At 36.5% G+C, this 26,391-nt stretch overlaps 1 long non-coding RNA gene across 1 annotated transcript in view; it reads right to left on the reverse strand.

Annotated features, from left to right (window-relative positions):
- Nucleotides 1-22,169, reverse strand: part of LOC142408658 (uncharacterized) — a 31,472-nt gene extending 9,303 nt beyond the window's left edge. The window contains exons 1-3 of the long non-coding RNA XR_012775367.1: nt 21,883-22,169; nt 21,643-21,777; nt 4,493-4,523 (exon numbers count right to left, since the gene is read on the reverse strand). This is a non-coding gene — a long non-coding RNA (uncharacterized LOC142408658). The remainder of the gene's footprint in view (nt 1-4,492; nt 4,524-21,642; nt 21,778-21,882) is intronic.
- Nucleotides 22,170-26,391: the final 4,222 nt, after the last annotated feature.

Below are 26,391 nucleotides of genomic sequence, written 5' to 3' on the forward strand. Positions count from 1 at the left end.
TTCACAGCAGCAAAAATGGGACTTAAAACTTCATGCAAGATTATCAGGGACCTGGTATCTAGAAAAAGAAAGAAGGCCTTTTTTTTTAATACTGTCACCTTCTAAAATAAATATGGAAGAGGAAAGGACTAGTTGAAGATGAATGTTGTAGGATAGCATTTGGGGGAAAAGAACAGTACATCACTACATAAAAATGCAATGGCTACTAAATGCAAAGTGTGGGCTTATGAGTTCTGTAGGGACATTGTCCTGAGAGTATAATGTGATGGACCCCGCATGCAACTGCTGCGGCAATGGTGTGAAACAGTTAAAGAACACAGTTATAACAGTAATGGCTTGTCAATCATTTTTTTTTAATTAATGGGTGCATACTGTTGTCCCACAGATATTTGAGCAAAATTTGTGAGGCCAATAAAGCCTGGCCTGACTAGCTAGATCTTTCTGTGGCTTCCTATGAATTCAGACTGAAGTACTGAGATAGACCGGTCAATCAAGCTATCTATATGTTTTTAATGAAGACGTGTATGTGTAGTTAGTATATCTCTGCTTTAGGAGAGCTTTTCCTGAAGCGTGAGATGTCAAGACTAAAAAAGAGCTTCTTCCTGAGAAAGCACTAGTTTCTGCTCAACTTTCCAGAGTTATATGATATCATCTGCCACATTTGACCTTTTTGAGCCAAAATAATTTTGACTCAGAATGGTCCAGCAAACTGGATATTGTGGATAATTAGGGGAAAAAAAGAAAAGCTCCAGGCTCTATTAAAACAAAGTAAATTTCTGAGTAAAAAATTCAGACTCAAGTTTATCAGGACAGTAAGATGGCAACAGCCCTTCCCTTGGACACCAGCTAGTGGAACAAATGCTTCTGAAACCTGTGCCACAACTGCATGGCCAAGCGACCATTCCTATGTCACTGTAAACTGGATAAACACCTGTTTCAATAGCTTTCTAACATCATCAAATTAGAATATGTCTAAACCAAAACTATCTATATTTGTGTATGTAAAGAAAAAAAGGCAGTCAATATCAAAATGCTCAACAAGCTACAGCTGTTATACTAAACTGAGTGTAGACTATTTTTAGATATTACAATTGTGGCTTCCAATTTTTTTCCCTTTTTGGTATCACACAGACTTATGGGGTTTATAAAACCCTGAATGCATTATATGCTGTCAGAATTTGACAAGTCAGGCTAATGAAATTTTAAAAGGTCCTGTTTATGTGTATTCTAGTTGGAACATATATTTCATTTTTGCTGTGGATTTTCCTCTTTAAGTACTTTCCTATAAAGGTTAGCTAAAGCATAGAGGAACAGTGTGTTCCATCTGTATGTGCCTGTAATGTCCACTTGAGGTAAAGTAGTGTTTACTTTAAGATCCATTTGCCATTGAACTGTGAAGGGAACGTAGTACATTCTTAGATTCAGTCGTAGGCTGAGAAGGGCAGGTGATAATAACCAGTTTATCATCTCCTTAATGTTTCAGCAGAAGAAAAAATAGAATTTGAAGTTTTCTTATGTGAAATGTTTCTCCTAGATAGCAGGTTAGATGCTATCTGTCCATTATGGTAATGCTTTCTGGAACCTCTTTTCAGACAGATAGCTGCGGTACTTTGGCTAAATAATTAACAAAACATTTGACTAAAGCTGTTGACTTATTTACCAGATATTTGTTATGTTATTTAACGTTATAAATGAGAGCCAATATTTACTGTTTCTTAAGGAAACGCCTTCTTTTAAAAACTTTTTTGTCAAACATGCAGACTAGAGTGGGCTTACTGGTGGCCCCTGGGTTTACCCACAAAGGAGGGTAACCTAATCCTTCAAGTCCCTTGAAACAGGTTTGTTAATACGTTTGCTGAGCAATTTGCTTGAACAAGAAGAAAGGAAGGAACAGGTTTGGGGTAGCCAAGAGAAAGGTGTCTTGGCTGACCACTCAGCCAGCCAGCAAGAGTTTCCTCCTCTTGGTCTGCCAGTTTGGGCTAGCAGGTTGTTTATAGGTATTCAGATATGTATGTATAGGTACATATAGGCCTTATTAGCTTGTATAGAAGCCAGTCCTGAGCCAGTCCATATCTGTCATCACATGTATACTCTGCTTCATTCCAGATGATGAGCCCTTCTGTATCTGGAGAAACAGGGAACAACCTGGATGGCTCTGCCAGGGAAAGCTGTGGTCCAGCAGAAATAGTACTGAGCAGGACCTGATAACCCCAAAAGACCTGACTCTGCATGGTCAGTTGTAGCAGTCCCTATGATGTCAAATACTGCCTCTGTTATCTACTTTTTTGCCTATATTGTCCTGGGTAATGAAGAATTGATAGTATAATTATCCTCTCATGTTAGGCCAATTACCAATAACTGGTTGGGAGAAAAATGTCTTGATGGTAACATCATTGCTAAGGACACAAAGAATAGGTGCAATAACTTTGAAGATTTTCAGTAGAGTGTAAAGCTGTGTTAAAATATGATAAAAAGGCTTCATATAGTAAAAAAACTTAACAGAAGTACTAAGCTTGTGCTACAGGAGTATTGGACAACATGCCACAATGACAACCATATTGTGGATGTGAACAAAGTGGGAACTGTAAAAAAACCTTGCATTTGTGAGATCTATCATGTTATTGACAATTCACGTATTTTCTAACTTAAATCTTCGGATTCTATCGTCAGTCTGAAGAAAAGAATTCCAAAATATGGTACAATGTTATCCTTGTTTCAGTGTATATATATACATCATATATTAATGAATTCACATGGTTTTTAGGGACTTGGAATTCCTGAAATTACTTTAACTTTAAAATATTTTACAGAAAGCATTTATTATTTATTCTTTATGAATCAGTCAAAGATGCTTAGAAACAGCTAACGAATTTTGCACTCACTTGCTTACTGTATCTCCTACAAATATAATTCTGCAGAGATTATCAATACTGGGTGACACGTGGAAAAGCCTTTTCAGTGGAATAAGTTTAAAGAATGAATCATGTCATTTCCAGAAGACAAGTCAAGCAGTGCTGGCCATGTGGTGGAAAATATAGGCAATCTGGCTGGATGTATTGTGTCTATTTAAAGACACAACTGGAAAATAAATGGGAAGTTTGACACTTTCATGTGTCACAAGTGAAAAGGCATAATACTGCCCTTGTACACAGAAACTGGGGGCATGATACTTAGAATGAGAGCTATGGACAGTGTTGTGTTATTACTCATACACATTACAGGTATCAATGGAGTTGCATCATGTAATTCAACAGATTAGCTGTTCCCTCCCTTCCTTGTGTGCTTCTGATGTTGGCATACAGTTCATTAACATCTCTAGCATCTAAACATAACATGAGGATTCAAGTAAAATATTTTAATGATGTGGTTGTGTTTTTTACTTAAGTAACAAAGTTATGAAAGAATGAAATATTTTGTTGTTCCAGTGTTTGCACTATTCTTCACTTTCTGCTAGCTGGAAAGTTTCAATGTGCTACATGTGGTACCTTTCAAAACAAAACACCAATTAAAAATAACAAAGTGGAACATTGAGAAATTCATGTTCCATGGAACAACAAATTGTTTCAAATCAGTGGTACAGAACCAAATTGGCAGCATTACAGTTATTAACATTGCTTTCTCAGTTAATCAGGAGAAAACTGTTTCTGGAATCAGTAATTTCTTAGCACTTTCTGTGTGAATTTTCATTGCTTGCGTATGACACATATATACAATACAGAATATAAAATGTATTAACATGGATATGTAGCAAAGGCCTGAAAGCATGTATTTCTTATTAACCACAGCAAGTATTTTCTAAATACTGAGATTCAATGTGGTCTACAATAATTCCTCTTTTTAATTTGTATTGTAACTTGTTCTTTTTTTCTTGTACTTCTAGTGCCATGATGATGTTTTTCCCTTTCTGTAAATGGTATAATTATGCATTGAAAACCTGCATCAGTTTCTTTCATATAAAAACATATGTAGACATTCATATGCACAAACCTGGAACAGCTTTATTTTGCAAATTTTTGCACTGTTCATAACTGTTCAGAACACGGGTAGACTAAAGACATAGTGGCAATGGATACGTATTATGATGGAACATGATGTCTGACTCTAGCATACAAAACTATACTATTCTGTTACATGACAACTTAATTTGTACTTTTTACTATTTGTTTCCAACTCTAACTTACAAAGTCTGCTCTAGTGATTTTTGGAAAATCTGTTCGTGTTGTGGTTTACTCATTTTGGATATGATTCCAGCATGAAGCCTTCTCTCCAAGAAGTAAAACTTGTTCTAGCTGCTCATAAAATTTTCCCCAGAAGTGTTTATAAAAGCTAGTAAAAACAAAAGTGCTCATTATTTTTGATAAGCAGTGAAGGATTGGAAATACATATTTCAATCACAGAGCTAAAGCTATTTGGAAGTAAAGAAGAAGGGTATATATGCATTTTTAAACTGATAAGTGTTTCTTAAAAACATGAATTTTCATGAGTCACTTACCTCAGAGTTTAAAACTTCATCTTTCTTTTTGCTATGGTTAAATGGAGAGAAAATACACCAAGTCTCAGCAAATGTCAAATCCAGCTTTAAAATATTGGGATTTAAAGGAGGTATAATACCAATAAGTCTAAAACTATTAGGGCTTCCTAGTGAGAATATACAGGACTGTTTTATGTAGTTTATGACAGAGAACTTAAATTAGCCCTGCAACATGGATGGTGTAACTTTTCCTGCTGCCTGGGAAAGAAATGCTGTCAAGCTCTAAGTTGTGGTGATGGCACTTAGTTTGTATGAGTCTAATAAAAGGGCAGAGTGTATGCATGTTTCTCCGATTTTAGATTTTTTTTCTCTTGGTCAGAACTTTGAAGTCTTTTTAAAGCTTTGTTCTCTTCCTCTTTTCCAGGCTAATAAAAAGAATTATTATTACTACCACATTTGTGTCTCTTGGATTTTATTTTGGCTAATGCAAGCATTTTTACAACATGATCTTGGACAAAGGAGCAATTAGAATTAAGGAGCCTTATCCAAAAATTACAGCACTTATTGCAATTACAATAGTAACTTAGTAAGTTGATGACTTACTGAGTTACCCAAATGATACATTTTTATTTTGCTTTTAAAGTTAGCAAAAGCTTAATTCTAGAGTTTTGTAATGAGCCTGTGGTAACCAGATTTGTAGTCTGAAGCCTTCGTCTGCCACACTGTTAGCCATCAAAGGAGCCCTGTCCTACCAAGCTTTCTATTTTCACAACAGGATATCTGGTTTCTTTTATGAGGATACAGCTATGTTAATTTGGTTTAGTGGTTTGTTGGAGGTAAGCATGCTCTTCACAGCACAAACACCAAAATCCCCTTAAAGCAGTTCCTTGTTAATAGCTGGGGTCTGATTGGCAGTTTTGCATTGTAAAGTGTGATTTGGTTGGATAAATATGTTTAGTCTAGTAAGCACTTTAGTGATTGAGTGTCTGTTAATGGATAAAGGTGGATTATGGCGAAACCTCTACAGGCTGTCATTGAGCACTTAGAGTTGTGAGATGTCATGGGGGGAATGGGAAACAAACCGGCCCTGTGGAAAAACTCACCAACTAGAACATGTTTTAAATATTTGGTGCTATTTCAGTATTTAGGTTTAAAACCATATTTCACTTGAGGAAAACAAAGCAGAGCAGACTGTGCGGCTCATAGCCTCCTCGTTTGGCCTCAAAGCAAGCATACTTGTTACATGCATCTGGGCGTATTCAGAGAGAGATCTTTCTCAGCACGTGATAGTCGAAAAGCCACCAGGTACCTGGAGGGTAAATGCAGAGTAGCTATAACTTTTCTTAGGAATGTACTGTAAATCTTTTCATTCAGGATAAAATTCAATACAATTTGCTGCCTTTTTATAAATCAGTGTGCTTACTTGCTGTTATGCAAAGCTAGTTTTGTTTTAATAACACCTTCTGCAAAACAAAGATTTTTGCAAAACCACCCTTACTCCTTCTCCTTCTTCTAAACACAGGGATGAAGATCTTTCTTTCTCTTAGTTTTAAGAAAGGTAATGTGATCCTCCATATAAAGCACCAACAAATGTCACTTTTTTTCCTCTACTCAGGTGTATGCCGCTTTTTTATGAGGTGCTAAATATCAGCTTACTTGGGGACTTGAAATGGCCTTGAGGCCAAGTGGCAGATATTCAGGCACATACGTAGAAACTCTCCACTTCTGGTGAGTTTTAAAACCTGTGTGTCCTTATTGATGGCCGTGGTACAATGATTTGCTAAGTTTGTTTATCATACTACGGAAGTATGGCATGTATTAACAGGTGAAGTACAACCCCAGTGTATTTTGATGTGCGTCTGAAATGCTTAGACAAATAGAGCTTCCATATAAGATTTTTTTAAGCTGTTAAGCTAAAGACTTCTTTGGATTCTTTTCTTTTTTCTTTTTTTTTGGGTGGGGGGAGGTTTGTTTTCAAGGAAAACCCTGGAACTCTTCCCTATGTTCTCTTTTATGCTTTTCTTATCAAAGAGGTATCAGGCCGACCCATGCCTTACAGTTGATAGTTACCATATGTCAGTATAGGTTCAAGCCCACAAAACTTTCAAAAACTCTAGTGAAATTTTTAGAGCAGAAAACTTCCTCCCACTTAGTATTGAGAAACTTCTTGCAGCTTCACTGTAAACCTACATATTTCACACATTTTTTTCATCTGGTTAAAACTACCTACACAGGAGCGTTACCTTTTGGTCAAATCCAGATTAACTGGGGGGTGGTGGCTTCTCCATTAGTTGTAGGCTTTACAGTTAGATACTCTTCTAAAGGATATACTAAGTCTCAAATGTATTTAATGGGCTTGAAAGGAACCTAGTGATTGAGTAGGTTCTTTCTATTATGTTACCCTAAAGAACAGGCTAGATGGTCATAAAAGTTATTTCTGGCCAAGTGGTATCTTGGAGACGAAATTCTTCACTAGGATCCATGCAACTATTCCCATATTGCAGTAATTTAACTGAGAGAAAAACAGATTTGTAGACTTAAGCTTTTTCTGTGCTTCTTATCACGACTCTTCTTGCTTGAACGAGAGAACAAATCAGCATCCTAATTATTGGTTTCATATAACATATTTGCTTCAAATCACAGAAAACTTGCTCTTAGATGTCAATTTTTAGCAATAATAAGACATAAAGAGGGAAGGAATCATTATAAATATATAAAGATTTTATTTATTAGATATACTGCTTTGATTTAGATACTGCCTGTAGTCCATTTACAAAAAATATGTACTACCTGGACTATGTAGAAAATGAGAAAGAAATACAGCTGAGGAAATTAAGACAGAAAAATTTATTTACTTTTCCAAGTCTTTAACATGTTGGTGTGCCTTCCTATGGAAAGTCATCTTTACTCCAAAGAAGAAAAAACAATGCAGGGCTTATGATAGATTTGATTATCTAAGCAGCACTGTGCAATACTGTTCCTTGTTGTAAAACGTGCTACCCTAACTAAAAACTCTACTTTTAGAGAATCCTTTGCTGATTTTACAAGTCACATAAAAGCTGAAATGAAATTGTCAAAATTATTTGGAGAAGGGCTGACATATGAAGATTGAGAAAGCAGCTGATTGACTGAGGACAAAACCAGAACATTTGGGGAATCTGAGAAAGCATAAGATAAACAAAATTACTGGAACAAGATTTGGGATGGATGAGGAGAAGTAAACCAGGGAAAGGACCAACAGTGTGAAAGTCCTATTGACAGTAGGACAGGAATAATTATTAATAAAACAGAAAAATTTTGAGAGAGAATAAATAGCAGGCAGGCAGAACATCAGCAACTGGAAAGGAACAGAACAGAAAAAACATGGAGGAAGAAAGGAAGGAAATAAGAGGAATAAGAGGTAAACAATGTAATCTTGAAATTATGAACAAACTTTTGGATGTGAAAACTGCAGACACACAAGGCAAGAATGAGTCAGATGATAGCAAAGGAGTTATTTAAAGGAAAAAGGAAAGATGCAGAAGGTGAAGAAAAAAGAAATCTATCTGAAGGAAAAAAATATAAGCAAATGGTACAGTGAGACAGCAGGAAAAGAAGCTAAGTAAAGATGTCTTGTGAGAGAAAGCAAACATTAAGAAAGTATTGATACTAAAGACAATCAAATATTCTGCAGTAAATCTTTTAGGCTTTGTATAATGGAGCTCAGAAGTAGATGGCAAATTTAACTTTTGGAAGCTTTAATTCTGTGCCATGAACAAGCAGTTTGCTTTAGAAGTATATTTAAAAAGACAAAAATCAGAAATATTGGCCATATTATAAATGTTTTGTAATGTTATTAGTCTAATGAGAAATATGCATGTGATCCATGAACCCAGGAATTTTGGGGTCAGTATCTTAAAATGATGCCAGTGATTTTAAGACTAATGCAGGTCTTTTTCTAGGAATTAAGATATAGCTGCAGACTCTCAAGCTATCTTGGACCTCTTTTGCTAGTGTTTCCAATTTTACCATTGCATCTTTAATTTTTTGTAAAAGTCACAATTTTGAAAATTAAAAATGCTTTTCTCTCCTAAGTTGCTGCATAGAGCTTTCATGTTAAAGACAGGATGAAAAAACAGACTGGCTAAACAGCGGAAACAGTAAAAATTGCACATAGGAAAGTGCTTTAGATGCATGAACTAATCAAACAAGAGAAAACAGGCACTAAAGAGCTGGTAAGGAAGTCATTTTAAGTACTGTAATTTGAAGTAGTAACATACCTAAACAGGAGGTAACATTTTTGAGCAAAAATGATTCCTTAATATTAAATAAACATATATGTATATACACACAATACATACATAAATACCAGGTGGGGTTAGTTGGGGTAGTGGTTTTTTGGTTTTGGTCTGCAACCTTGGCAATAGCTTTCATATCTTGTTCCAAAGGCCTATAGTTTTCCTACTCTGATTAGCCTTAGCCACAACACTGTACTTCTGCTCCAGAACTGCGGATGAAATATGTGCAGCCTTTGCAGCCCTTTTTCACAAATACCCAGCAGGCATCCAAACACTTTCAAGCAATAAATAAGACCCCACAAACAAAAGCAAATTAAAACTTCCACATCTATTCATAAAAATATATATGCAGCTTTATTTAACCAATCAGATGCCTGTTTGTGACATGTGAAATAACTTGGTGGTCTTAGTCCAATTCCAACTGGACAGCTGTTTGGACCATAAAACTCCCCGCCATAATTGGCTTTAACCGGCATCCTTGTCAGCAAAATAGCCAAGTTTTGTAGAGGCACAGAGACTGAACAGCCTTTCTCATAGCCTAGAGGTGGTTCTTCTAGATTAAGCATGTGGGTGGCCTGCTGATAGTGGTAGAAAACTTTATACTGCTGGAATTTTTTGTATTGCATCTTTTTTTAGAGATCAGGACAGAATTCTACTCCTGAGTTTCTTGTAAATGTTAAATTTAAAAAGTTTAATGTGTATTAATGTTGAAAGGTGTTTTGGAAACTACGAAATAAATTGTCTTTTGGAAGCCAATTGCCAAATATCTTAAAGAGATATCTTAAAAATTTCATTCTTTTAACTTAAAAATTTCATTCAATATTTAAAGCAATTCTCTTTTTTTTCCCTAAAAAAAAAAATATTAGAGATTTATAACTAGACTCTTTTGTATATTAGTGGAAAAGGAATTGCCACACTTGCCACCTGGTTAGACCCAGATCCCCAAATTTGTCCTGGGAAGTACCCAAATTTTTGCTGGGAAGTAAATCATGGAATTGCAATAAAGCTCTTGCCAAACATTTGAATGAACGGTAAAGTAGCCCAAAAAACTTTTAGAAAGTCTAATCTCAAAACAGAAACAAATGAAGAAAAGCATGCCTCACCCAGAACGAGAGATTGTTCAGAAACATCATGCCTAGCACCAGCCCTGAACAAACCACAACACTCTGCCTTAGCCTTGACTAATAGGACTATCATCCATAAGGTACCTTAGAAATATAAATTGATCTAAGCCCACACAGAAAGTGCCTTATAAAGCATCTGAGATAGTCCCCAGCACTGTGAAATGAGAAGCTCAAAATATATAAATTGTTATGAAAATAGCACCAAATTCTCTACTTCCCTGTAGCATGTGCAATACCTTGGCACCGAATGTAACATACAACCTGTCTGAACTAGTAAGGATTTACACTCACTTTGCACCAATGTAAATGCCTGTGCAGGGTGCAGGGCGGTGACATCTTGGCCCATAATGTGGAATTGTTTAAGTGCTACAAGAAAAATGTTACTGTAGTATTCATTCTTGAAAGTCTGCCTACTTTTTTCTTTCCCAGTGACTGCTTTTTAAAGAAACGCCTCTCTTATTTGCCTTTTATATTCTGTCCTGTGTATGAGATCTTGACAAGCTGAGGGAAAAATGCAGGTTTCATAACATGCTGTGGAAAAAAAGAGATGTGGGTTGTTTTTTTAATATAAAAAACCAACAAAAACACTGTTAAGTCAGATGGGCACATGCTTTGTACAGCTCCCAAGGCCTATCTGAAGAGTACCGTACAAAAACAAAGCTTGGTGAAGAGGAAGCAGCTGCAGGGGTGATATAGAGCCCTTTCTTATAAACAAAGAGCACCAACAAATCTGTTTGAGCATGAATATTAGATTTGCTGACTTTTGCTGACATCACTGTGGGAGATAAACATATTACAAGGAGTGGAACAGCTTGTTGCTTGAGAGGTTGCCAGATGAGATAAGTGAATGGCAAAGTGGCAAATGAAGACAGGGTGCCCATCCTGACAGTCTCAGCCGTAGCTGAGAGTTGTGACTTGGTGAAGTGTTGTAGTGAACATAACTAGGCTGGAACAAGTGGATAAAAATGAACTATGAACCTCTTTTTTTCTAATGGCGAAGAGCTAACAGCTGCTTCCATCTGGGAACTGTGTGAAAGTGCCTTACAGCTGTACAATAATAAACAGCTAAAAACTCTGCACAGCCTACTGCTCCATTTACATTCTTTCCCAATCTTTTACCTCATTAAACTGTAATCTTCCTCCTAATTATATTTCATCAATCTATTGTTTATGGAACTCTAGATTAAATGGCAAACATATTGAAACAAAAATAAACTTATAATTAGTTGTCTTCTCCTCACCCCTCCTCTCTTTGTATTAGCAAGTGCATCATTATCAGGCCCCAGGGGTTTGGTGAGGCAATCAGTTTACATGGTGCACTTTTGGCAGCAAAGAATAAAAAAACATTTGTAGCTGCATAATATGATTTACCAGCTCTAGGGCTCCAGGGTCTACACTTCCATAAATATAAGTGACAAATTATCAATAAATCATTCCCTGGTCTACCATATTGCATAATGTTTATTGAAACCCAGTTCTAATAAATATAAAAGTCACCTTTTTTATCCAAAGCATAAGAAACAAAGATGACAGCAATTACAAACAGAAATGAAAAATGAGAAATAAGCCCCTTCACAAGCAGCGAACCTTTTTTTCCCTAGCATCCTCAGCGCCTCAGTGTTGTTGGCCTCTAAAAACCACCTTGGAACAGATAAGACCTTCAACTGATGATTTTATTCTTTGATTATGATAAACATTGTTCTTCTGGTTTTGTTTGTTATGCTTATATTTCTCACATCTGATTCCCGGTCTCTGAAGAAATCAGTCCAGTGCACTTTCAGGACATTGATCAGAAACTTCATTAGAATTGGTAAAGTTCTTCCAAATGAGCCCTGTTGTAGATCAGCTCAGCACACCGAGACCTGTGCTCTGAAACTGTGTTGGTTTTGTTCATTGCAAGAAGTTATTTGAAAAGTGAAACAAAGGGAAAAACAGAATTTTTTCACATTAATTAAGGTTTTCATTCTTTATCTCTGTAAATTGAAAACCACCGCTCTAAAGAGTTATACCTGGGGAGTTTTTTCACTCCCCTTTGTGACCACAAAAACTGGACAAAATATTGCTCTAGGATGTAAAAACCCTTCCTGAAGACTAATTCAAGAAAATTACGCATGAAAAATTTAGACCTTATCACATTTCCCCTCCACATAAAAAAAAAATGTTCGATACACTTACATTTCTTGAAACAAATTTTGGAGATATCTCACCTGTTACAGGTGCTGATTAAAACATGGGATTATGCTATCCCACCATTTTCATGCAGGTCAGCATCTGGAAGTAATTTACACATAGTAGTCATCAGACTTCCATAACACTTTTAAAAGTCAACTTAAATCTTAATTGAAATTCCCTGTCCTTTTGTATTCTGTATGCCAAACATCAGATACCCAGGTTAAGCTTAACTAACATCTCCTCTTCAGAAACATTTTCCACGAGTCTTCTGATCTTTTTTTTTTTCCCACAACAATCATAACTATCTTTATATCATGAAAAAGATCTCTGCTAAAATACTTCATTCATCTTACTTAAATTTCTGTTAGGTATATCCTGCTCTGTATGGCATGTAATCTACATGTTCAGTGACTCGTTTTTGCTGATGTAAATAAATTCTCTTTAATTCAAAGGAGCATGCCCATTTAGGACAGAAGAATTTTTTCCCTTGTAACTTCAGTAGAAGTTTTGTTTGCCTGAGAACTGTAGGACTGAACCCAGGAGTTTCCTTTCCACGTTAAACTGTATTTACTGTGCAGGCTGTCTCCTACCGCATGATTTTTATTGTTGTCCTTCCACGTTGGGTTTTGAAGATAGCATAGGCTAGTGCAGTAGTGTGGCTGTGTTTGTGGAGTACAAGGGAGTGAATACCTCTTTCTCGGAAGTTCTTACAGAGTTTTGGAGGAAATGCTTCATTTCCTATAGGTTTAAGGCAGTAACTCATTGACCCACTGGAATAATCCTATTGAATTCATGCGCTCTCCTCCCGTATAGAAGCATTTGCACATCAGAACCTAAAAAAATTTGAAAGAAGGAATGCTCGTGGTACTTGTAAAGCATTAAACAAAACTCCTTTGTTTGAGAAATGGTTCCTCCTCTGGCACTAAGATAGAGTGATAAATACCACTCTGGCAGCATTCAGTAGGGTGTTTATAGCCAGCTTGGCTGCTCTTTGCCCAGGCAATTTGTGGTTGCCAGGACAGCAAAACCAATCTAAAATCCTCATCACCAAACTACATGGGATCTAATGAGTTCAGCCACACTCCTCTTCCCACTTAATCCAACCCTCTCAGAGGCAATATGTCCTCAAGCTCTGTTGGGGGAAGGAGAAGGGATTCAGGCACTCGGCGTACTGGAGCAGCAGCAGCCTGGATCCATAGGAAGGAAGCAGCTGCAGAGCAGTCATGAGTTGGAGACTTGATGCCAGCTCAGCATCTCACATTTGGTGATGAGTGAGGAAGTGGAAGAAACTGAGACCACTGAGTCGACAGACTATTTCCATTCGCTGAAACAGGATGTAATGAGAGATCTGAGAAATCTGGACTTTAAAATAAAGTCAAAATATAAACTGATGTGTATAATCTGACGTAAAGAATGACATCTGTGAGAGAGTCTGAGCAATCTGCATGAGGATATCAGAAGACTAACAGATGATTTTCATAGATTTGAATGCCAGAGCTATTGCTCAACATTCAGATATTTCTGATTTCACATGATATACCCTAATGAGGTCATAGCCTGGAACAAGGGGTAAAAAAAACAATATAAAACTCCAGATTGATCGTAATTCCAAACAATCTGGCCAAAAATTAGTGTTTCCACAGGGAAAAGCAGACTTGGCTGATCTGCTGTAAGAATATTGCAATAGCTTGACACAGGTATTCTGCATCTGCCTTTCAAGGAAAGCCCTGAAAACATTGTTTTAAAGCTAAAAGAAAAAAAAAAAGAGACAAATCTATCTATAAGAAGGCCATCTTGCAGTAAGTGAAGGCACCCATAAAATGCCATAAAATGTCTTGGCATTATAGAGTTCTGCAGGTGATTAAATGATTGCAGTAAATAACACAGGTGTTTATTTTCTTTCACGGATACCTCAGTTATGTTTTCCTGAAATTTTTCTCTTTTGTTATAAGCAAAATTGAGCAATCTGCATTTATGTTTTTCATTTCAAATGTAAAATAAGACCTCATATAAAATTCCCAAAGTCTTTACATGCTTAATTATGAATTGAAGACATCTCGTGCCTAGCAAAGATCTAAGCTGACCTCTGTATTATTTATATTTATTATCAGTCACTTGCAGTATTTCACTGGATCCTTTTCTTTTGATTTTTTTTAATTGATTGCACTACATCTACTCCAGAAAGTTTCCAGTTTATTGTAGTAGTGGCATTATCTGATGTCTTCCTCCAATGATCTAGGAGCTTTTATGGAAGTTGCCCTATAAAAATCGTTCAGTTAATTATAACACGGTGCTCTCTTTCTGATAAGCTGTGCATTAGTTTTAACTAGTTACATGTGGACACTAACAGTTAAATTGTTAATTTCAGAACCAAAAAGCAAAAGCTGTCAAAAAAGATACACGAAGACAACATAACAAATAATTCATCCTCATCGTACAGTCTAAAGACACTCAGAACTTTTAGAAGAGTTTTCAGTCTTGCTACCTGATTGTTGGCTTATAGCCCATAAAAACATATGATGCTTGTTCTTGAAGTTCAGTAATTCATCAAGGAGCTACATGCAGTTATTATATTTCTAACAACTATTTTTCTTGATTGCGCACTAAAATCTCTTTCTCCTGTCAGAGCTAACGGCAGGGTATTGTTTACCATCTAGCTGATCATACTGATATGACACATATATTTCAATACTGACTGCATGTGTATTGATATCAAGTGCTAGCCAGCCAAGAAACAATTAGGGACCCTATAGTGTAAGCACCTTAGACCCATTAACCTCAGTGGAAGCCATTTGTGTCTGAATTGAAGGAGAGATGTTGGCCCTGAATTTATCAGACAGCTGGAGTGTGTTTTTATCTTATATCTGTGGTGTCAGTAGACATAACATAGCAATCTGCATGGGTTCACGTAAATCCAGCTAGAAATGAACATATTACTCTCTACAAATAATTTTTTCCTATTTTTCTGGCTTTGAAACTGTTTTGCAAAGCCAGTGTTAAACTGATATAAGCCAAAAAAGGATTAAAAGTTAATACTACACCAGGCAGGTCTGTGGTCTTATCCTGTATCCGTATCTGGTCCTTATCCATGCCAGATACTTATCCATATCTGGTCTTATCCGGTAAGCACAGGTAGGCTCAGCTTGCACACCAGGTTGCCCAGACATGACACCCAGGACAGCAGGAAGCTGTAGAACTGCATAAAGCTCATGGGCTCATCCACCACTCATGGACATCACTAATAAACTTTGATGAGGGGCAGGACTATTTGCTAATATAAGAAAGAAATTATACCGAGTTCAAACTGGCGCAGGGACAATAAAATCAGTGAGACCTATCGTTGTGATAAGCCACATGAAAGCCAGCAGTCACAACATTGCGTAACGGATATTTAATGCGATACAATTCATCCTCAAACGTAGCATATTTTTTTGTGTTTGAATGTAAAGTGTAAAAAAAATTATGTGCCCAACTTCAGCTACCAACAGGAGATTCTCCTCTTTGCCGTGTTTTGTAGAAGTCCTAAATATTAACACGCTGGTGCTAAAAGTGAAAACTTGTAGGAATAGCTGTCGTGGTTTCCCCCTTCCACTTGTTGGACGGCACTCACTGAGAGGCTGTGGGAAAGGGACTGGAAACAGTGCTCTCAGGGTGGAGTGCCTATTGCCAGCCCCAAGGATGAGGTAGGCAGCGGAAAAGCTTTGGCAGTTTGACATTTTTTGTTGGATTTTTCTTTTCAGATTAAATTCTTTTCTTTATTCATGTGCAGAATTTTTATTGGCCTCTTGTCTCCAGGATGTATCATTGTATGCATTTTGTCTCAATAGCTGTTAGTGAATATTTTCATAACATGTTCTTCATAAATTACCACAGTTTTCCATTGTAATTATTTAGTTAACTGTCTCCGTAAGAACACTGATTGTTAGCCCATCTTATATGCTTCTCTGGAGAAGTAAATAGATGCATATAAAAAATAACTTTTTTTTTATGACTGAGTAGGCAGTTGCAGTTTTGTTAGAAAACATGTTTTTAATCAAATCTCCCTTGAAAATAGAGGTTACATCCATGACGAAAAAATTTCAGAAAACTCAAGTGCTCCTTGTTAATACCCAAGATATTTAACTCAGTTTTTCCTGTGTCCACATAGCCCCATTTTCAAGAAAATAAGATGCCTTTCAGAAGACTTTATTCCTTACTTCTTCCTTATTTTATGAAATCATCTACTTAAACATTTTTGTTAGATTCATAATATAATTTTTTTTCCTCCTCCTTATCCTGCTGTAGCCTCTGCATTGAATACAGCCTGTGACAGAATAAAACACTCATTCTTTTTTAAGAAAAACAAAAAAATCCTGTAACTCCTGTTTAAACTGCTCCAGATATCTGGGTTTATACTGTTGTACGCTAACATTTCAGGAGCACTACTGAAATAATTATTATCCTCCAATAATTCTGTCGTCCCAGAGCTCTTGAAAAAACAGGATTCAAACCTATGACCAAATTGTTGCATCTTAAAGAACTGAATCATATCACAGAAATTACATGCATATATTCACTTAAACTGTGGCAAATACAAGGTAGTCCTACTCCTACTAGTACCACTATGTCTACTGTTCTTCTAAAATAATTCCATATCACCTGCAAACTGTCACTCCTGTACTTGGCCATCTTCCTGACCATGTTACCAGTACAGGGATCAATGCAGATCCATGAGGGAGAATATCCCTAACATTCCTCCCAGGAAAAACTGATCACTTATTCCTACCCTTTGTTTCTTACTATTTAAGCAATTGTCACTCAGTTGTCACTACATGACAAGCCCTTCCCTCTTACTCTGTAAGGGCACAGCTTCTGGAAGAACATCTGGCAAAGGAGACTGAAAGTCCAGCTGCACCATACCAGCTGGATTTACCCTTATTCACATGGTAAATCATTCTTTCAAAGAACCTTATCAGGTTTGTAAGTCATGCCTACATCTACGAAACTTACTGACTCTTCCCCAAAGCATCATATCTATGTATCATATTCTAATGTGTTCTCCATCAATTTATCTAGGCTTACATAAAGACAGTCTAAAAATAAAATTCTGGATTAGTAGCTGATGGGATATCAAAGATTTGTGTCATATTCTCTCAGTATTGAAGCCAATTTAAGCAATAGTCAACACATCCCAATTACCAGTACAGGCTTTTCCTATCTGAGTACCTTTGGCACTCCTGGAAATACCATTTAGGTCCTGAAAATTTTTTCCTCTTTAATTTATCACTACACAACAAACCTCTTGTACTCATGTTTCAGTTGGAAATAGTTCTTCAGACTCTTCAGTAAAGCATGATTTGCATGTATGGTCTTTTCTGTAATGAATACCGGTACAAGAAATTCACTTTGCTTTGTATAATGATCTGGATTTTCCTTGACAGGTCTTGTTATATCAAGATCATCCAACATTTCCAACTTCTCTTTCAAAGGCTTTTTTCTTTTGATTCACTGGAAGGAGTTTTTTGTTATTAACACTTATTCATTTAGCCAGTTGCTCAACAATTTTTGGCCTGTCTAAATGTGGTTCTACATTTAAGACTGTCGTTTTACTTTAAAGAAATTATAGGCCAATACTTACACATGAAGATTTTGAAACTAAACATATTCCATATCAGAAGGATGGATTTTTGTATTATTTAAGCATGAATTAATCCGATTTAAAAATGGTGGCAGGAGGTGTTAAGGGAAGAATTTTTGCTTGTAAAAATCTCTCAAAAGTGTTGGAAATTATAGAAGCATAAGTGGTTTGCTGCCTTATTCAAAAAAAGCTAAAGACACTTGAGCTGCAATTCTCAGCCTTAAGGTTTAGGCCTCTGGGTATGCAGCCACTCTGCTTCTTGAACGAAGCTGCTTGAGGACTTACATTGTATGTCTGTCCTCAGCCTTCCTCTGCTTGATGTGCTTTGAGAAGCTGCATATAAATTCAACCTGTGCATTGATGTCCATTTTCTTTTACTTCCCCATGCAAGATTTTTAGATAGTTCAGAACCTCAAACAGGATTCTGGATTCTGCTTTAAAACTCTACAAAGCATGTGCTTTTGTCTTTTACTAGGTCATTTAATGCTGCCACATTTTGTTCAAAAGTAAAAAATGTGGTGAATAGATGTTTTCTACTACCATTCTGTTAAAATCACTAAAATTTTTCCTAGGTTATTTTATATACTTTAAAAATAAAGATTAAACTATAGAAGAATTTGTTTTTTACTGCTTTGTTTAATTATATAAAGAAGCAGAATATTACATGTAACACCAACTCTATTAAGCTCAACATAACTTGAATTTAAATTTAACCTTTGCTTCCATCCTTTGTGTATCCTCATATCTTTTAAAGTTCACGTCATTATGTAGCAGGCAGAACAGTCTTTGTATTTTAATCGCCAACAAGTATGTCTAAATTTTTTCTTGATTTTAATTTATACAAACTAAATTTATTTCTAAATCTTTTTTGGTTTGGGATGTTTTATTTGCAAAAGTGGTTTTTATGTGATGTTTTGTAACAGTTCTCCCTCACATTGGAGCAAGAGGCATTTTACTTTAAAAAAGAGTGTACAGACAACAAACTTGTATACACAAGTTTGTACAGCAAACATTAGTACAACAATCTTGAACAAACAACAAACTTGTATGGTTGGACTAGATGATCCTAGAGGTCTTTTCCAACTTTAATGATTCTATGATTCTATGGCTTGCAAATACTTTAGAAGAGCTGGACAGAACCAACTACTTGTACAGATATTTTCAGCTTTGGTTGGTGACAGTGGTTGTTGAGAGAAGCACGGATCAGAAATTTAGGCTATTTGGAAACAAAGAGGAGGCGTTCATTTGCATAAGTAGAGAGGGTGAGCTGTGGAAAAACAAGGTAGAGTCCTAAATTTTCAACAGCACTGTGTCAAAGTTCAGCCTTAATTAAAACAGCATTATCTTGGACATATTACTTCAGTGTTAGGTACATTTTGCATTCTAATCCCCTTACTACCACTCATGACATCAATACCAGTCCAACTCAGTTTTCCAATCAAATTAAATGATGATAATAATATTTAATAACCTCCAGATATTAAGTGGATTAAACACATTTCCTGAGCTCTTCTGAGCTGCAGCATCCTGCGCAAATGAAGAGTGGTTTTGCAACTAGAGGTAGCATGGCAAAGAATCATAATTTATCCTCTTAGAGTTTTATACATAATTGTCACCACTTTCCCAATCCTCCAACTTTTATCGATAGCGTTATAGATGATATTTTACAGAACATTAAGCACAGATAATTTACAGGTGTAAATATAAGCACATTAGACCTAATACTAAAAAAAAAAAGAAGTGTGACGTGGATACCTAATGTACAAATATGAAGTCTGCTCTAAGATTCAGCCACAAAGCTCAGCTTCTCTAGGCAATTCTTGAACTAAGGAGTCAGATACAGAAGATGTTTCTGACCTCTGTCAGCATTTGCCATATCACTACACAGCAACATCTCAATAACAGCCACTTTACCAGGAGACCTTCAGAATAAGATTTCCTTTCATGTTAATTTACTTACTTTCTTGGAAATTCTCATAGGCGAATCACCATCCTTCAGTCATAGTGTCTAGAAGTGAATGTTATGGCTGTGTACTGTTGCCAAATCTCATGATTTTGTCATGAATCTACATAGTACATATTGTTTGTTTTAAGGCAACAGCTTCTGAAATTATATGGAAAGAGCAAATCTCAGCTTTTTCTTCAGTCTCTGGAAATGAAAGCAACAACAATAAAAAACCCAGCTCTCTCCTCTCTCCAAACCTTAAAATGCAGTCCTTAACATTTCCAAAAGCAGAAGAAACACAGCACTTCCTACTTTTAAAATGTGTTGGTTTTAAAACTTGCGATAAGGATGATGAGGAGAGAGGCTGAATCACAAGTTTTCAACAATTGGGGTTAGCAGCATCATGGACAGTTTCATCTTTTATTCGCTGAAATTCATCACAAATATTCAGTCAGTTTTTAATGGTGCAAGACTATGGTCAGAGAGAGAATCACTTTCCTTTGCACCTGTCATGGTAGAGACACCCCAAGTAGAACGACTGCTCTGATGTCTGATCTTGCTAAAACCACGACTCTACCTTCATTTTGGCATCAACCGAAGGAATTGCTCACTACCGTTTTTTTCTCTCCCATGTATGTTTTATCATTTTTACCAAATGTTTAGCTTGCATTTTTTTCCAGGTTGAGGGTTTACTTTCATTGCCATATTTTTTTAACCTTTCTGGTCCTTTGTATTTTTTCTGGCTTTAGTTTTGGCAAGATCTTTCAGTGCAACATCATCAGCAAATCTATTTAATACGATCTTTATTCCATTTTCCAAACCACTAAGATGTTAATTAAAAACAGCTCTTACACTGAGCCTTCCATTGGCTTGAACAGTTAGATATTTTGCCATTTGTCATTATCCTGTTTTCTAATCTCTGTGGCCCCATTTACATAAAAGGTTGAATTATGTTTTCAAATTATGGTTCCTGAGACTTTACTAAGTACTTGAGCTAAGACAGTGTATGTTAAGCTACTGTATCCCATTCTTTCATTAATTTTGAAATTCTTCTACTGAAGAGCATAAAAATGCATTAGCAACTTTTATTTTTATTCACCCAACATTGCATATTCCACATGCCTCTAGGAATAATTTCTTTTTTGTTTTTCTTTCTTTTTCCCATCATAACCTAAAACTAAAAAAGTACTAACAATCTTCGTATCACATTAGGATGAGTATTTTATCCTGTTTTATGGCTGAGGAGAGATTCAGTGAATTGCCTGAGGATATATGCCAAGACTGTGAAGCAAAGGATAACAGGACTCAGAGGCCCTATACAGTGTTACAGTAGCAGTGTTAGGGCCAAATTCACTATTTTTTGTCCTTTGTTTTTTCCATGTTTTTCATTGTTTAATTATTTAAGTTGGAGTTGAGATTAATTGCCAGGTTTTGTCTCCTCTGCTGATCAACCAATCTAGCTTTTGTTTAGTTTTATATTGACAATACGTACCTTTTCATATTATTCTCTTGTTTTACTCTGAGAAATGTCTATTTATCCACATTATTTTTGCTGGGTATTTGAGAACATCCACAATTATTATAAAATAGGATTTTAAAAGTTTTGGATGGGATACACAAACCTGTAATTGAAAACATTAACCAACCATTGATGGTTTAGGAGAAAATTTTTGTCTTGAACAGACTGGTTTTCTATGGGTTTGATCTTTTTTTGTACATTAGTAAGACTTTTTGCAGCTAAAATTGGGTTATTTCATTGAAGATACATTAATTTCAGTGAAAATGCATTTACTTCTGAAGTCAGGTAATGTGTACCAGGGCACAACATGTGAAGAAGGAAGGAATGCCAGGTTTTCTACTCACCATTTTATTGCAAAGTTCTGAGTATCCCACTATCAGATCACAAACAAAAAAAAAAGTATTTCTGAGATGCATACAGCTATAAAACCAGTATTTTGTGCCTGATACATCAAGTTCAGTCAATATTGCAAACAGGCAACAGGCTATAACTATCATCCCGCAGAATGATATCCTACCTTTTCAAGAACAGCCCCTAATGGGTGCTGTGGGATTGAAGTACCAGTGATTTTACCAGATGCAGTCTCCAGGCTGCAGAAAAAGTTGGAAGAGGAGGAGGAGGAGACAAGTGCCTGTCTCACAGGGAGTATGGCCTAGTCACAGGGAGAAGAAGGAGAGTTAAAGCTTAGAAAAACTATTTTGCAGAGAAGGCACAGCAGGAGAAACACCTAAGTCTTAACTTGCAGACCTCTCCTTACCTTAAGACAGATTCCAACAATAGACTTGAAGAAAAAGGGGAATGGAGGAAGAATTCAAAGAGAAGGGTTCAATACTGTCCTTACAGAATTTGCACAGAATAGCTCTGCTTTTCACAGCTGTTTGCTTTCATCTTCCTTTCCAATGGACTGTGATGTGAAGTGAGTACATCCTTCCTGATGCTGCTTCCATTTGGGCTTGGTTTTTTTCCTCTCATGCAGTTGTTCTCATGGCAGAAGCTGTGCAAAGAGGTCGATACCATGCAGTCACTAAAATCCTGTGTCTGCCAGGGACCTGTTTGTGCTAGCATTGCATCAGCTCTTTGCACTACTGCCAGCAGTGGTGAACAGCGTGTTGCTTTCACTACAATTTCCACTGTTAGCACCAGAGCTGGAATATTGCAGGGCAAAACTGCATGTCTTTCTTGTAAGAGAAAAGAGTGTTTTGCAGAAAACAAGCTTCACTAACATTAGGAGTGATTTTTTCTACCTATTGTTCTAATGCACTTTATTGAATTATTTGGAATTTTTACAGCTTTCGAAGATGTGGAATGTATTTCTTTAAATCACTTTAAAACTCTCCAGTGGAGCACATTGCATTATATGCTTTAGAAGTTAGCCAGAGCAGCAATTTTTATGTGGCTAAGTTTGCCACAGCATGTACTCAACATACTTGGATACTGGGAAAAACCCAAACAACATGGTTTCTTAGTAGTAATGAGATTATTTAAAAGGAAAAGGGCAAAATAGGAAAAGATGACAGGGCTCTGTCAGAAGAAGTAGAAACTGGACGCAGTAACTCTGCTCTGAATTTCTTACTGCAGTGGTCTTAAAAACATTTTTGTATTCCAGTATGGTGGTGGGCAGGCAGTACAGATGACCTCCCGCTCCCAGGGAGGAAGTGAGCAAGGAGCTCACCTTTCCGGTTCCCACCAACATTGCCTGATTTTTTCTTGCCAGAGTTGGACCAGAGACAAACCCCATTAACAGAACCGGCTTCAGAAGGTCACATACAGATAGCTGTGAGTTAGAAATAAATTTAACATCAGGGGCTGTTCTGAACTGGTGCATGAAAGAAATATCTCCCTCTCTTTGCTGTAGATTTAAAGACATGGAAAATTTTGTTCATAAGTAATTGTCTGGGACTCAACAAGCTACATGACATAAAATGGGCTGTGAATTATTAAGGGAAAGTACTCGAAATGTGTAAAAATATATTAAAAGAACAAGCAAAATACAATACATTTCAAAGTGACTGCTTGAATCCTTTATTCCTTTATCTGTAATATATTTCTTTTGCAGGTAACATGGAAGGCATGCATTTGCCTTCTAAGAGAAAGGGCTTCATGAACAAGAAGCCTAGACTAGGAAAACAATAAGATATATTTTTCATATGAGGTTAAAAAGCTGACTTTCAAGCATTGTAGTCTAAATCAAAACTTTCATGTTAAATAAATCAGAAATTAAAGTAGGCGAGTACTTTGCACATCAGCTTTAATGATTGTCCTTGGCTATCTCCAGATATCCCTGCAGCATCTTCATTTCAGTCAAGAGGCCTGTCTATCAATAAGCCTTTCAAGAGCCAAGTAGGAAAAATATCCTGACAGCAAGTACTTCAGAATATGCTGACAAATAACGAAAAAGACCCTTGTTCACTTATGGTAAAATTGATGGTAGTGTAGATAGCTCTCACGGTACCCACTTTCAACATTGACTTTTTGCCACACACCATTATTTTGCTATGATTTTACTTGAAAAGTGACCACAGTGACTGAAACCAGACTGAGAGTCTCTGAGTAGAGAGCCTTAGATTTACACTGAGGACTCCTATCCCTCTACCACATCTTTATTTTCTAATGTAACAACACTTTGTTCTTTCTGATCCCACTTGCCAGTAGGTACATACCTATCTATATCTCCATAGTATGGCAGTAAAATGGAGCATTTCCAAATTTGCACTTTTTTACTAGTGGACCACTGTAGAAGCTAATGGTCATTTAATTTTCAGTAAATTCAGTGTGGTATGTTGGTTTATTTCAAGTTTTGATGTACACCTGAAGCTGGATTTAAATAAGCCTACCGTTTAATCTGCTTGTCAGTTCTTGTTTTCTGTATACTTGTGGGGGTTTATGTAAAAGATGCAATATGGGAAAAAAGATCTTGCATAGTCATAGAAAGTGACTATCTCAAGATATAGGCCTCTCTAGGAAATCATTTTATGTGGAATAATTAGGATAGATTAGTAAGAAATGCTTTCATCTTAGTTTTTTGCCTATGTTGCATTTTAAAATAATTAAGAATCCAGATTGTTTCTGTTTTTCACCTTCGTTTACTGGCACCCAGCAAAGAGGCCTACACTTTGATTTTAATCATGGCCAGACAGTATAAGACCTTGGTCTTAAAGGCAAGCAGAGCAACAAGCAGAAACCCTGCTGTGTAATTTCAAAGCAATGTACTTCATGCTGCTAACCCTACAGTATGATTTCTGTTCTGCCAATGGCTCCAATAGCAGACAACTTCCAATTTGCACCTCTTGCATAAATCCACATTATGCCAATAGGTTTAGAAGAAAACCACAAGCTGCCCAGTTCAGCAGTCAGAGGTCTGTTAACAGATCTTTAACTATGATCTATTGTGTAGGAAAGTCTGAAATTATGGATGCAGAGTTTCACTTTATAGAGCTCTCACTTGTGCGATGCAGGTTTCCTTGAGATAATTATAAGTGTTTATTTTGGCTTTTAACAAGTTTAATCACATTATTTAGCATGTTCTGATTTTGTCACTGAGGCAACCATTACTCTTGCACACAAGTTTTACTTAATTGGCAGTGGGAGGAGAAAACGGAGTTTAAAGCAACTAATTGCACTAGACCTCACAGATGCCAAGATGTAGCTCTTTTAATTAAAACTTTTTACAAGATAGTTTACAAATGTAAAAGCACTATCTCTTGTAAGTACCTAATACAGCATCCTGCTTTCAGTTTTGCTCCCATTTTAAGTGGCTAAATATTCTGGAAGTTCAACTAAAGGACGACTGCAACAAGTATTTCAAAGCACGGAAGACAGAGATTGGGAATATAAAAGTACAGAGTTCAGTAAGGCACTTCACTTACTTATCTGAATTCCAATTTATAAATAACCTTGGCTGCCTGTAGAGGGTAATTCAGTCTGTTAATTTCAGGCCACCATTTAAGTAGCATGCTGTGCCAAATTGCATTTGATGGTTTTATAATGGCATGACTACAATATACTAAAATGAGATCTATAAAGGTATCCCCTAGTGGGAATTTCAACCCAGGTCTCCAGTGGTAAAAGTGACATTCATATCTAGCAGTTCTTTCCACTACATCTCAGGTATGTGTTACTGTCCCACATTACACAAAAAATACATTTTGCATTGCGATTTGAAGTGCTTACAGTTCCTAATTTAAATCATTTTGCAATTTCTAACTAATGCTTGTAATATTTTTTTTTTCAAAATCACAGAGTATGCTTCTTGACACACTTCGTCCCACTTTAAATCTCTGAAGTATGGTACTACAACTCTCTGTCAAAAGTGATTGAACAAGTAGCACTTGATGGATGATAATAGGTTCCCCAAAGGGAGTGTTATTTCTTGATCTTTGGCATGAAATAACATAGGTATATCGCAGAAAGGTAAATGCTTGCATCAGGATACTGTTTCACAAAAGACTTCTTTGGTCACAGTGGCATTTTCCAGTGAGCAAGACATCTTCACCCCTCCTCCAGCGACCCAACGAAGTTGAATGCCTTTTGGAAGGTTAAGCTCTGTACGCAGGGGTCATGGGACTGGGCTGAAGCTGGAGGGTCTGTTTATTTTCTACGTGTGTTGAACTATGTTGTTCTCTGGGTGTGAACATAACTTTCTAACCTTCACAAACGATCCCAAGGAAAAGACCTTGCTGACTAAGACCGGGCTTGCCGCTGAGCCATTCCAAAAATTCACATCTTTCCAGATGATGCATGGCAGCCGAAGAGAATACTTATTTAAACACTGAACTGTATTTTAAACTCCAGTAACCAGAAGCAATGCCTTTACTGGAGTAATGGTGCAATTACTCAGATACTTTTTCAAACATATCTTGGGGGAAAAAAACGCCATGGATGTATCCCTCTAGCATCCAGTTAGCACAGCAGTCCTGTGAAGAACTTCTTCTCTTAGCTTGCTATAATGCCCTGAATTATACCATGCAAAACAAAACACTGAGAATGTTTTAATAAACTTCCTGGCTCATGTCATGACTCCTACATATTGAAACAGTCACACTATGCCAAACTGCTTGAAAGCAGAGAGATTCATGGAGCACTGCTTTTATAAAAACTGTAGCTATACAAATTTAACTATTTCTGAGTCCATGTAGGTTAAAATTATCTGGAGGTTTTAAGTAGCAGATAATGTAAGTGGATATCTTCACTTACAGGAGGCGAGGGATGAAGTATCCATATCAGATAGATATTTGCATGGAGTTTCTTCTTTAGACAATTTTGAGGA

Source organism: Mycteria americana, chromosome 4 (assembly GCF_035582795.1).
Source record: "Mycteria americana isolate JAX WOST 10 ecotype Jacksonville Zoo and Gardens chromosome 4, USCA_MyAme_1.0, whole genome shotgun sequence".
Taxonomy (NCBI): domain Eukaryota; kingdom Metazoa; phylum Chordata; class Aves; order Ciconiiformes; family Ciconiidae; genus Mycteria; species Mycteria americana.